Genomic DNA, 12,220 nt, shown 5'->3' with positions numbered 1-12,220 from the left:
GGTAATGAACTTTACTATAAAAGAATGGAACAGCTTGTATTCACAGTTTTATAATTTAAACACCTCTTAATTCCCTTTTATTAGTCATTTAGTCTTTACCTCATTGCGGTGTTAATTATCGCTTGGAGTCGGTTCAGATACCCTCCTGTCATTTTCCAGTCACTACAGCAAATCATTTCAGAGGCCTAAAAATAGTCAAGAAGTGAGCATGTCTTTGGCTATCAGTTTTTTATCACTGTGTGTGCAATGCCAGACGGAGATACACATGCTTTCATCGTTTGTGGATTTGGCAGCGCTGTTTTGTGGCCGTGGTGGAGGATTTCCTTGATCCTGGCTTTTTACTTGTGGGAAAAGCAGACCCTCCTATCAGACTCCCTGCAGTTCGTGCTCCCTAGCTTTCACACGGAAAGAATGTGCAAACACGAGCGTGAATCATCAGGGTTTAGATCAGGGTAATTCATCTTTAATCAGCCGGAGGTTTCCGATTTCTCAGGTGTCAGATGATTTGATTTTCTCATCATTTTCAGTCATTTCTACTAAGACGTTGTGGTGTATTTTGAACGGGAAATAAAACCACAAGCTCTTATGTGATCATCAGTGCAAAAAAAGACTGCTGTAAACAAGTCTAGAAATAGACCGTTACAAATATGTCAGGTCAGGTCATTCTGAACTCAAATAATGTAAACAAAGCAAGCCTGAGTCTGTTTTGGTCTCATCTCAGTTGTAGTAGAATGAGTAAGACTCAACAATTTAGAAACTTGAGAGGCGTATGCGTGTTACTCACTAAATACTGACTGGTACGCTGTTAAGTGCGGCCAGACATTTTTGTTGACGAGTCTGACCTGTTGCGAACTGAAAATTGTATTGTAATTGCAAACGTTCACCTTTGTTTGGGAATTTGAACACACCAAGATTATTGGAATTGGATTGGAAATATACAGCCATTACATACTGTACAGTAGAAAGATGGAGTTGTGACACCCTTTGATGTCGCCACCACACGATCAACAGTTCCAAAAAACCTGAGCTGAATGGCTGTATGCAGGAGGGTGGAAAGTATTTCTGGATGCTGGAGGGTGTAATTTAGCAACTCATTGAGTGATTGGCAGTGACTGACAGAATATTCTGAATATTCTGAAAGTTTGCAGTCATTTCCATGGCCTGCTTTACACCTGCTGTTAGGGAGTACCTGCTGCTGGAACAGTGCATGAACGACTAAAGCCAAGCACCAGGATGTTGGAGCAAGAGAAAGCAGATGGGGATGGGAGGTGGGTGGGGTGGGGAGGAGGAATGTAGCCCAGCTAGGGAGGGAACGCTTAACTGATGATGGAGGGTGGCCCTGTGAAAAAGGAGGTTAATATCAAAGGACTGTTTTAGATTTTAGGATCATGGCATGAAGAGGATCAAATATCATTGTGCATATTTGATGGTAGGAAATATTTTGATCCGACAGCAATGTACTGACAGCAAAGATCTCTCAGGAACTGGTCAAGTTTAAGTGTGTATGTGTTAGATGTCATATATTTGTATTACATTAACATTCCACACGCACAGCTAAGCTGGATGGTATCCGTTACACATGCATGCAGAGGCTTCATTACATTTATAAAAGAATAATAGATAATAGCTGAATATTTGAATAAATTGAATTCTGATGCATCAGAATCAGATGTAGCCTACAGTATATTGTAGCTACAGCAGGCTATGCATTCTCTGTAGCATACCATACTTTTAAAGCATGCAATGCTATGTAAAACCAAAACAACTTGCAACACTCTGTGCATGCATGCTGCTGGATTACTTCACTCAGTGTGCAGTACATAAATGCAGTATGATGACTTTTACTGCCCTTCTCTAAGACCCAAGACTTTTCCAGTATGATATGACTCCCATATTTAAATTATTTCTGAGTCCTCATTTTTATCGGGATATGATGAAAAGGAAAGACTATTTTTGATCTCTTGATGCCAGGAGGAAATTGCTATGAAATTTATAGGGGAAATGCTGGTCTGTTAACTTCTTGGATTAGCGTAAATGGCCCATAATTCTTAGAATGACATTTCATAGTGGGTTCACAAGGGGCAATGTCAAGAAGGCATTTGCAGTTTCCCACTGGGGCCATTGGACATTGGAAAAAATAATAGCCTACCATATTATGTTATAAAATCACTTGCAAGAGTTGGTTGGGTGCACTGTAGCACAGATGTAGATGTTTTTTTATATATTGCATTTTTTATATATTCAAATAGTAGGTAGGCCTACCCTCAAATAGAGACTGGGAAAGTTGTCATTTTGAAGCTTTAACACGCTTGCTGCGATCATATTTTTCATATTGGACCATAAAGGCCCAGGTGACTGAAAAAAGACCTGTTCATATTATCATACATCTATCTTTTACATTGCAAACCCACAATAAACTGACGTAACCTCAAGGGCAAGTTCACATTTACAGTCTGAGAACCCTGCTTTTGTGACTAGTTTTGACTTACCATTCCCTCACCAGCTAAAAAGTAGGCCTATTCAATGAATGCAGAAGGGTCATGGAACAGCCCGTGTCTGACACATTTATGGACATCCAAGATTTACTATTTTTAGGTCTAAGAATGTGCAGAGCAGAAGTCTGCAGTCAAATGTTGTTATCCACACACACTCACTCTGGTAGGCTAATAATGCACAATACTATGAAGAAGACTGGTAGCCTACCTGTTTTCTGAAAAATGAATATTTACTATTCACAATGGATTCGGTTCGGTTCGTTTAATCAGAGACGGTTGAAAAAGCTTAATAAAGGATTTTTGGATCTTTGGTTTCATGTTCACAATGCCAACATTTGAAGCGCTGAACATGATGTAAACACGCACACGTGAGCTTTTCTCTACAAACAAACCCTCACGCGATACGTTCTCTGATTGGTCACATTTTTACAGCGGCCTTGTTAGCCTAGTTTGACAGAATGGTTTACCAACCGATCCACCTGTTAATAGCTTTGGTAGCAATCATTTGGCTGGCATACCAGTGCACTACATATCAACAAAATGTACAATTTGAACGTGATTCAGGACTACGCCGTGAAAATGTGTTGCTATTACACAGGATGAGAAGGCGGACTGCCACTCAAAACCGAAGGAGAAGGCTAGCTCTAACAGACGCTACAGCCAACAACTCACCCAACAACTCTTCAGAAGACGGATAAGGTACAGTACGTAAACGTGAATATTTGCAGTAATGTAGCACATAGGGAATGGAATCAAAACAAATCACTTAGGCCTACACTTACACTGCAAACACACAGCTATCCAACTTCTCCCTCTCCTGAAAGTATATCCAGCTAAAACGTTTCCTGTTGTCATCAGAGGTAGCTGCTAGCTAGACCAACGACCCAGATGCACCTGGTGATTCGTTAGTGATTCTCTAACACTGCAAAAAGTGATATCTTACCAAGTGTTATAATGTAAGATAATGTAGTCTAGTCAGTACCTGGACAGGTCTTAAATAGCTTCTTAAGTGTAGTTCTTACTTAATTAGTAGCCTAAAGAAAATTAAAATAAACCAGAATCCAGAGGGCCTACAGAAATCCAATGGTGAGAAGCATGGGCTAGCAGCTAACTAACTTGGTTCATTGCAGGTCAAATATGGATCTAATTGGACCATTTCTACAGACATTTTATGGACACAACTATTTTGGCTCACAGTTCCAACACTACTTTCTAGTTATTCCCAATAGTACATGTAAAATTATGCTAATGTCTTGGGTCCTGTTTAACTATTTCAACCTGTTTCATCTTTTTTTTTTTTCATCTCTATCATGCTAGTAGGCTAAGAAGAAAAGAAACTGAGTGCAGTGTTTTCATTAGTCGTTGATCAAGGACAAAGCAACTGGCTTTTTTCATTTACAATAATTAATCCCATGCTTAAACATCCCTACCTCTCCAGTATTTTATCTGTTCTGAGTTGTACCATGAGATGGTGAAATCAGGCATGGCAGTTGTTCAGATGTGGTGATGTAGATTTTGTTTTTGGCAGAAGTGTTCCAGGGGTTCAGCTAATGAAAAACTTTTGGATGAAGTCAGGAGAGGTCAGCAAGAAGAACCTAAGACATCTGGTAAAAAGGTATGTCCCTACTGTAGATGATAGATTATATCAGTGATTATAACAGCCTCTGTGGTGTCCCGATACCTGATCTACTTCATAGGTGTGGCAATATACAGAATTAATTGCTCTCAGTCAGCCAATTGGAAAATAGTATGTCTTGTCTCTGGGGATGAAATAATCTTTGTGTGATGTCAGGCATCCCAACCTGCAAAAAGTCATTTCAAATATTTAAAAGTCATTTAAAATATTTAAATGTATCAAAATAAATTACAAAATAGACAATAGCCATGGCATGTATCAAAATAATTGTATTTTAAAATATTTATGTGTTTTGAAAATACTGGCATGACTTCACTTTGAAAATCTAGTCATTCATCGCTATACTGACTGTGGATCAAACGGACAGTGTTTGAGAGCAACAGCTTTTCTCTGCCTAGGAGACATGCCATACATTTGTAAACAGTCAACAGATTCACTCAAGAAGTCACAACTGAACTTGTCAAGTGGTACAAGCTAACCACTGAACATACTGAGAGCCACACAATGTGGGCTTAAAGCAACTCAGTGCAGTTCTATTACCTAAAAATAACGGCTTCAAACTCATGGTATCGACATTATACAGAGAATGAAGTCTCTGACATTGCCAATATACAGTAGCCTACATGCCCAGAATGATACTGCACTGTGTAAAGCTGATGATCAGGTAGGATCATGATCCTTTTAGTTGTGTTCTTTTAACTAACTTTTAAGCTTAAGCTGGGTACTGTGTTGGTCTAAGCGCTAAAATGTTGTTATATTGGCACTAGTGGGCATATGGATGTGCATATTGCATCAGGCAACTTTTTTTTAGCAATGTTGCAGGGGCTTTTCCATTGTATGACATCAGCTCAACTCGACTCGGCTTTTTTTGGTTTCCCATTAGCAAAAACTGATAGCTGTTAGCTCACCTCCGTTGAGGTTCCAAGCGAGCTGAGGTGATACCAAAAGGTGACGTTAGTGACTTTACAGTAGTTTTCTTCAGGGTTGCTATGGCAATCGGCTAGCTTATAGCTCGGGGGTACTTTGTTACAGTGGAAAGCGAACACCTGGGAATTCGCCAAAATCGAGTAGAGTGGAGTCAAGTTGAGTATGGAAAAAACCCATACTGTATGTGTTCCACTGATTAAAGTTCTTAAGAAACTGATGGGTAAAGTTCTCAAGAAACTTGAAATTGGTGCGAGAGGCGAGTGTATTGTGTGTGGGAGCAGCCTACACGTTGCTCACCTTGCATTGGATCATCTTCCTGAATCAACTCTGGGCAAATAACTATGTCGGCAGCATCAGTCAGAGGCTACATTCATTGCTTTGCACTCTTATGGTGTCATCACATCATCTTGCAGTTTTTCTGCACAACATATAGCAGTGATTTTTAATGATTTTGATGTTGTTGCTGTGTTGCTATGATGTGACTGTTGTTTATATAATACATTTTCAGACTTCAGTCAAAGAGATAGCTCACTTTTCAAGGGCATCTGTAGGGCCTTTTGACATAGGCCTTAACTATTTGAAATATGACTTTCCCATGGGCTCGTCATAAAAGCCTCAGTAATGATAGTGCAGTGTCTTTCCTGCCAATAACTTGCTGACATTAATCTCTTTCGGAAGTGGCCCCAGGATGCATCCTCTAATGTTAGGCCTTTGACACAAATGAAATGCTTTGATCTGTACGTGTGGCAGATGAGAACTAGCTGTTTGAACTAGAACACCAGACAGGCTCCCTGTTTTCACATCAGGACACATTCTAAACATTTCAGTGTTTAATAGTTTCTCATCCATGTCTGATCTATCAAAGCTATAGCAAAGATCCTTCATTACTATCTACTACTACTACTATTATTGCTCCGCTTTAACCCTCTCTGGCTATAGATTACTATCTCATGTGACAGAAAATCAGTTTGAGAAGTTTGAAAACAAGAGAACTTCAGGATGATGTAACATAAGTTTCAATAGAGTGAAGAATGTGCTTTGATTCTTATTTTTCAAATTATATTGTTCTCTTAACCAGGTAACCTCAAATTATGTATCAGTGTTTTATCACAACTGCAGCATTTGATGGCTTATCATTCTCTTCATTAATTTAGAACTGTTGAAGTTATTTTGTATTATAGACTGAAATTCCAATCAGTTGTTTATATGACTTATTTCAAATATCATCATAAATTCTACCACTGGAATTTAATGAGCACAACCATTAAAAGGCATAGATTTGCCGCCTTTGATTTTACAACAAGCCAGTTTGAGGTTACCATCCGTCTGGGGTTTGCATTCATTTTAGATGTGGGTTGCGATAAGAGGGCTTGCATGAAAGTAAAGCTTGAGCTAAAAACGCTAGGCAGACCTCAGTGCAGATGGAAACAACTCTTCCATTCACTGTAAGTATTGCCACATGTCAGTGTAAATGTGAGGTAGTGGACATGCTCAGTGACAGGAGAAATGCTTCACATCACAGCCATTCTTAGACCATTCTACCCTTCTCAGTCCCTGTTCGATTACCATTCCATCTTAGCAGCAATTGCTGAAAGTTCATAAGGTTATGACCAAAAGAACAAAGAGGCCAACAAAGAGTTTGATATTTCTGGAACTATGAATGACTTTTTTGGGGGGTTGTCTGCTTATCTATAAGCAGAATGTCAAAAGTAATGTACGTCTGACTTTTTGAGAGTGCAACCTTTGGCTAAAAAGGCAGCGTATCATTTTTTATGCTTCATATCACATTTGGATTTGATGAAGCTCTTGACAGTTACACTGAACTAAACCGGCAGGGAAGTGACATGCACAGGGCGCACAGGATATGAAATCATACAAATTATGAAATGCACTTGTTTGAATGATTGATTATTTGTTAATCTTTAGTTAAAAAAACAAATCTTGGAACTCATGGAATGTCACACCCTGACATGAAAATGGAATAGAAATCCTCACTGTGGCACCTGATTATTGAAGGAAAAGCCTCACGGTTTATAAGTAATGTTGTAGAGATATCCTCTCAGCTTCACAGCTTTTCCAATAGTTCAAAATCTCAAATGAAAGCCAGAAATGGCATCATTATTACACTAAGGGCCAGATGTACAAAATAATTACCGCCTATTCAGATGTCATTTCTTTGCTATTTGCGCCTTGAAACATGGCATGATATCTACAAAGTGACCACATAGGAATACAAGCGCTTTTGCCAGCCACAGGAACAATCTATGGCAAGCTGCACTTTTCTCAGTCATGCACTTGCATTCATGGGAAGGTCGAGGGAAAAGTGGGAGGTTTCGCTCAAAACCATAGGAGGAGAAATGTTAATGCAACAGGTTAGGTATTCCGAAGTACAGTACATACAGTATCAAAGGTACGGGTGACACCACACGTCTTTGTTGCGGTGAAAAAAAGCATGTTCTGGTAGCGGTTGCTTCTTGGAACGGTTTCCGGAACTTGTACCTTTTGGAATGGTTATGGGTCATATTCTGGTACCGGTTGCCTGTCAGAACATAAGCAGGGGTAATCCAGACCGCAGCTAAATGCATTAACAGGAGAAATCCCGACCAGATTTGCTTGTTTGTACCATGTCAAACGCAAGCTTTACTTTGTGTTAAACTTTAAATATCTTACTTTCGCTTTTCACACCAACCGCTTCCCTATACGTATGTAACATAGATGCACCCAAGCTGGGCCACACACACGGCTCAGCTGTGTTATAGTGGAGTTAGAACTGCCGTCCTGCATTTCCTCGGTATGTTGCCATCTCATTAGCATGTGTTGTTTTATTTCCTAATCACTCAAATGTTTATCAAATGTTGAATGTCCTCCGCGGTTGATTCATTTCAGCTGTGTGTGTGTGTGTGTGTGAATGATACCCTTCAGTTTTAGACATGGCAAGTTATGTTAGAGGGGTGGAGAAAGGCGCTGACTATACGCCATGAGCTTCAGGTTTGGTAATTGGAATGTAAAAACAATAGGAGCCAGAGTGTGTGGTTTCTGCTGATTGGCAGTGTAGCTGATTACGCTCCACGTCTTTATACACAGGCTTGTGAATATTCACTCAAGGTGCTCTTCTATAAATTTACGGTCTCATCCATTGTATCTTGACATGTGGGAGGACAACAGAAAAACCCTGTGAGTGATGGAATTATTTTTTGGACACAAAATTAACTAGAGCCCAAGCAACTCCGGGGGAAAAATATTGGTCTTTTAAAAAAAAAAAAAAAAACGGGTGAATTTGTGATTTTGCCATCTACTGTATGATGTTGTAGTTGACTAGCAATGGGTCGATTGTCTTATGATGGGTCATAGTGGCAACCTTGTCACCGAGCTGTTTTTCTTACTTTTGAATTGACCAGGTTTAGACTTGAGTATTTTCACAGCATAACTGGACACAGATTTTCCACTAAGGTCTGTCAGCGGTGGATGAGTAAAAGTCTGCCTGGGCCACATCCATTCAAGGAAGATTCCAGATTCTACCCATTGCCAAAACTCTAATTCAGAACACATGTGCTGGGGGTAGGGGCGAGGAGGGGTGGGGGTAGGGGGGCAGGAAGCCTGTGAAGCTGACAAAAAAACACCACAGCGCTACAGCTACTGCATTTAATACTACTTCAATTAGTAGAATGCAGACACTGAGTATCTTTGATAGCTTCTTGAACCATATTGTGTAGAATCCTGAGGATGTTTATTGCCTATACATTGAATTACTGTAATTGTGTCAAACATTACTTTTTCAAAGCCAAATAACATGAAAACTTCAATGAGTTTTCAGCCTTATGCAGCCTTCAACAGCATAGAGCTGCATATGCATAGAATTTAGTTTTGGGATATAAGGGGACAGGAGTAGCTCTTAAGTCCACGATAGCTGCATACACACTCCTTACTATTAGTAGTTTGTTCTGAACAGTTGTTCATTCCTCTAGGACAGTACAAGTATGTAATGTTGTGTGGTACAATTGGTCAGTCACCACCAAGGAGGTTATGTTTTTGGTGCGGTTAGTCCGTTGGTCCATTTGTTTCTCTGTGAGCAAGCAAGCAACCATTTCCCTTATTCTCAGGGTATTGTTAGAAACAAGTTAGCATGAGACAATGAAGAGCCCAATAAATTTGTGAGCGGCTCTGACTCAAGAGTTGTTGAGAGCTGTTCAGAGTTGCCAAACTAGGTTTCTAAAATTGCAGTCATTATTCAGAGTTAGGGTATGAATCCTCACTAGTGTTTAAAAGTCCTATTATGTACAGTCAGGAATGGGCATTGGGCAAAGCCATCATTTCCATAGTACCCAGTTTTCATGTACATCGCTGCCAGCATCACAACCATGTTTTCCCTGATAGACTTTTTAGAGGTGAAAGTGTTTCCCATATTATTTGTTTTGAATTACTGTCCTATGCCTTTCAGATGCTATACTGTTTGTGTTGCTTACCCACCAGTGAGTAGCAAATCAAACCCAAACTGTTGATACCTAGATATAGTAGCTTGGATACTTTTACAGTATGTTTATGTTAATTCATTTAGCAGACACTTTTATCTGAAGCGAGTTGATTGATTGATTGATTGATTTTTTGATTGACTGATTGATTGATTGATTGATTGATTGATTGATTGATTTATTTCTGGATTAAGACAAGACCGTATATCCAAAGGATGACATGCTAAAGTAAAGTACTTATTTCTAGCGCGGTCCTTGGTGTTACACACAGGAAACAAAGCAGACAAATAGACAAGACATATAGACAAGAAGATAACACACTCTGAAAGGCTAAAAAGACATACAGGAGGCCTATTACAAGGGAGAAAAAGACATCCCATAAAACAAAACAAAAAGTTGCATATGTAAAATATATTAGGAAGGCCATTCCCCCAGAACAACTGGTGGTTAAGTGCCTTGCTCAAGGGCGCAATGATGGAAGGAGGGAATTGAATCCCCAACTTGTCAGGCTACTGAATGCTTGCCCAGCTCCTTAGCCTCTACTCTACCACTGCATCACGCTGCAGTCTGAAACATACTGTACCTGGTCCAACAAAGGGTAGTTGTGCCATACCATCCTTGCTTAGCTTGCATAGAGTAAGAAAAATCACTGTGCCCTGATGCTACATACGCAATCACACTCACACTCTCTTGCAGAAAAAGCTTTTTCACTTTGTAGTCATTATCTAGTTTTAGGTTACATTGTGGTTTTGGAAAGGATTAATCAGAGGCTATCCATTTTAAGAGCCAATATTTATATCCTGAAACCCATTGTTGACACAACAGTGAATTGACTCTGAGGTTTCAATCACTCTAAGGAGTATGAGTATTATTTGATCTCCACTATTAGTAGCCTAAACTGGGATGTCCTGACAACAACGGTTTGTTTTTCTTGAAGGTGAAGTAATTTATTCTTCAGGGTGGCTTGCACTGTCTCTGTCTGGTGTGTCTGGCTTCACTAATAATTCATTCACAGTAGCACTGGATCCCACTACGAAAGTCTTTGTCAGCAGACCAAGAATGCAAGTGTATGCATTACGTCTTTCACTACTTGTTCTTTCCAGCTTCCTTTTCAAGACAATATGGTGCAGACGTAAAGACTGGCAGCAGCTTCTAACATACATGCATAAAAAAAGGAAAAAAAAACGAGTCTGTGCATCATGGATGAAATCAACATTCCTCATGACAGGCTATGGAAGAAACCTGCAGAGGGAAATGTTTGGTCTGGTGCTTTTGTTGGTGGGGGGAACTCTGAAATCACTGTATATTAGATTTAGGTGAACTAATGTTTTCCATCTGTTACGCTACTGTGTACGATTTTAAAGGTTGAGTTCACCTAAAATAAAAAGTATGCTTATGCTAGGCCAACATGTCATTAAGAGACAGAGTACAAAACATTATGGTTCTCTGCAGTCGTTCTTCATATGTAATATACTCATTTTAAAAGTAACAGAACCCCACCCCTCCCCCTCCCCCTTCCATTCCGGTGTATTAAGATCAAAGTACTACACTAAGTGCACCATATGGTTGAAAATGTACAGTAGATTACTGTACATTAAGTGAACAATAGCTTTTGGGCTTCTGGAAGCTCCTACTTATAGTATATTTGTGATTTCGCAGCCCTTACCACAGTAGGTGTAATAGTTGGAACCAAGGCCAGGTTTTCACGTTCCAAATATCACCAGAGAGGTCATTAGTCCTTTGCTGTACATCATTGCATTAAAAAACATTTATTCGAAGGAGCCCACGGAATGGGACAGTACTAGGCGCGCCACTATGATGCAACCGGTCTACGAATCCAGCCTTAGAACCATGCAGCCCCTGGAATGAGACACAGCATTTTTCAGTAGGCCAAGCTCGGACTCATGACGCAACAGAGCCGTTCTTTTGGGCTAGACCGTCCCATTTAAAAAACGTTGGTCCAGCTAGGTCGGGTCTGTGTGGTCACAGAAGACCAGTGCTAGGTAGCACGAATGCTCTGAAGCATCCAGCCCCTGAAATGAGACCGCGTCTGTGCTGCTCAGGTATCTTCCTCATCCTGTATTGCCAGAGTTGCTCAGGGCGGCTCGATGTTTATGTGTGAAGTCTTGGATTCACTGTTGTGTCTGCACCGACATCTTATTCTTAGAGTCTGTTCGTTCACTATTTCAAAAAGCCGCCTGCAGAATAAGTAGACTTTTAAGTATCCGTCTGAAGCATGCTGTACGGAGGATATTAGCCTTTTTATGGAAAGAAAGAATATAAAATGCAAGAAATATTAATAACACTCAGAGTTAATTAATTGGATGACTGCACTGTAGCTGAACACTGGCTGCTGATATAAGAGAAAAGCTGACCCGCCACTGTAAGCTCACCCTCTCATCATGAATTAAATTACTGACTGGTCAGTCTGAGCTAACTACACATGCCGCACATCTGTGGCTCTTGTCGGCTGACCCGCTGGCCTAGACAGCTGGCCAAGTACCAGGGGCAACTCGGCGCAGATGTTCTTTAGGTTACATGCATCAGATACAGAGTACTGAGTCACCCTTACTTATCTGCATGCCATACTCAGCGTCTTCCCCCCCCCACGCATGTCAAGATGCCATGACACCCAAAAGCAACAGCATTGGACAAATGCCCAGAACGAGCTGCCCTTAGAGAAAGTTTAGTTT

This window comes from Sardina pilchardus, chromosome 20 (assembly GCF_963854185.1).
Source record: "Sardina pilchardus chromosome 20, fSarPil1.1, whole genome shotgun sequence".
Taxonomy (NCBI): Eukaryota; Metazoa; Chordata; class Actinopteri; order Clupeiformes; family Clupeidae; genus Sardina; species Sardina pilchardus.
Note: the sequence above shows the minus strand (reverse complement) of the source record.